Raw genomic sequence first — 2473 nt, 5'->3', positions numbered from 1 at the left:
ACCCACACACACACACCCACACACACACACAAACACACACACACACTCTCTCTCACTGTGAGCTGGTGCTCTGCCAACATCAGCATAAGATCTGAGATCCGCTACACAAAGCTCTCTCTCCCAGGCAGCGATGTTCAAAGATCTGTGCTTTAAAGGCTGCAGATGGCGTGTTCGCACAACATGCGCTGGCCTACGCTTTTTCCTCTCGATGCCTGTTTTTCCTCCTCGAGTATGATTTATGTGTCATTACGTATCATTGTGGTTTGCTCCAGTGCGTTTGAATCATACAGAGCAGAGTGGAAATCATTTTCCTCCATCAGACATCAGAGAGCGGCCCGGTTTAGAGCTCAAGCCGCTGGACCTGCAGGCCTGTAATTACGGCCGACTGGAGTCATGGAGCGAGCAGATACAATAACATCACAAAAACACTTCAGACCAACCTCACGAGGTCTCAGAGGACGAAGGAACGGAGGAGCCTACCGCTGCATTTATATATCAGGAATCCCCAATCATTTTCCATCATGAATGTTTGTGAAGTCACTGACATCCATCAGAGGACTAACACCAGCGCTTCACTGCTGCCACCTGCTGTCGTCAACCAGCACAACACACTCCTCAAACACAGCTGCTTTCCAGTGCATTGTAGAATCAGGATCAGAATCAGCTTTATTGCCAGGCATGTTTACACATAGAGGAATTAGTTTTCGGGACAGAAGCTTCTGCGGTGCAACAGAATGACAATAAAAGAATACAAATAGAACAAGTAAATAGGGAATAACAATGTACAAATTGACCATTTATATGTACAGGTATATTATGTGCAAATTCGAAATGTAAACTAAGTATGTATGTTATATAAATGTATAAGTATATATATAAGTGTATATATTATAGTGGAAAAAGGGTTATTAGCAGTGTTGGGGAGTAACTAGTTACATGTGCACAATATCACCCTCAATGATCATGTGGGCATCATGCCACTCCTGACTCGGATTGACAAAACTCTCCAGCTCCAGCCACTGGTGGAGCTTCTCTGGCTTACGGACCGGTGAGAGGAGACGAGACCCGCTCAGTGTGTAGTAACGCCACTGACGCGTACGCCTCTCCTTATAGCCCATCAGACCCTGTAGGGGCACCGAAATCAGGAACAGAGTTGGAGTGAGCACCTGCCGAAATGAACGAGAAATCTATCAGTATATACACAGAGCAAAGGAAAAAATATAGCTGTACAATTTACCATATATATATATATATATATATATTCACATTTCACAACCACGTTGCATGACTTTAACAAGACATCCAGTTTCCCACATAAATTTCTTATGTGTCATCACACATATTTTCGTATGACATGTTATTATGCAAACAGTAAAGTGAGATAAAAGTTTATGAATATGTGTTCAGCTTTATGTAAACCCATTCATTAACTCATGAAGGAGAAATGAAATCATTTGCGGTATTACAGCTATTACATGTAAAAATGTAGTGCAGTTGTTTTCTTCATGTGTATTTTTATATGTAGCTATGCATGGTTATTGCATATATTGCACTATAATGACAAATGTAAGTCCCATATATGGAAATGTAGTATTTAATATATGGCAATATATTTTCCAGTATTTTTTCAAATCTTTTTGTTTCATAAGGGAGTCACATGACAAACCTGTGAGAATATGGTCATGTTGACCTTGATTTGCTTACACACACACGCCATTTTATATTTCTATGAACACAATATAATATTCACTCAGGAGCAAAAGTACATTTTTAATGAGTCTCTGACTTGAGCTGAACATTTACAGCAGCTGTCAGAGCAAAAGCAGCTTTAAAGCATCTTATTGTGGATGACATGTCAACTGGTGTTTTATTGATGTGAAGACTCATTCAGGAGACGCCCTTCACTCATGTCCTCTCTGCCAAAGCCTCACACTCACTACATATTGAATATCATCAGATGCAGTGCACAATGTCAGGCCATATGAATTATTAAGAGAGACAGAAGCGGACCAGAGGTGCATTCAGGACAGAGATTCACCTGAGAAAGAGCACATCTGATGCTGAAACTCTTCTTACTAAAGTAGATTCGATACATACATAATTCCAAATTAATACTATACATACCTGAGAAGTTAAATAAATACGCTAGAAAACTGCACACTTTCAAGGACCTACATTTAATACACGTGTGGAGTAAGAACATATAAGGAGTCGAAGTGTTTAAAACATACGAGCACAGTTCAGTTGAATGATAAAGTTTACCCTGATGAATATGCTAACATTAAATGCTCTCTTTGTTAATGATGAGAGAACTGATTCAAACTCAAATTCGATTCGCTAGCAAAAACCAAATCAAAAGAGCCATTGATTTTCAAATTTTGTAATGATCAGATCGTTTCATTCCGATCGGGACTTCAAAGCACAAATAATCTGAATTACAGTAGTCAACATTTGAAGTGGATCAAAAAAGTTC

This window comes from Sinocyclocheilus anshuiensis, unplaced genomic scaffold, assembly GCF_001515605.1.
Source record: "Sinocyclocheilus anshuiensis isolate Anshui unplaced genomic scaffold, SAMN03320099.WGS_v1.1 scaffold2586, whole genome shotgun sequence".
Taxonomy (NCBI): Eukaryota; Metazoa; Chordata; class Actinopteri; order Cypriniformes; family Cyprinidae; genus Sinocyclocheilus; species Sinocyclocheilus anshuiensis.
The sequence above is the reverse complement of the archived record's forward strand: the minus strand, read 5'-3'. Positions refer to the sequence as shown.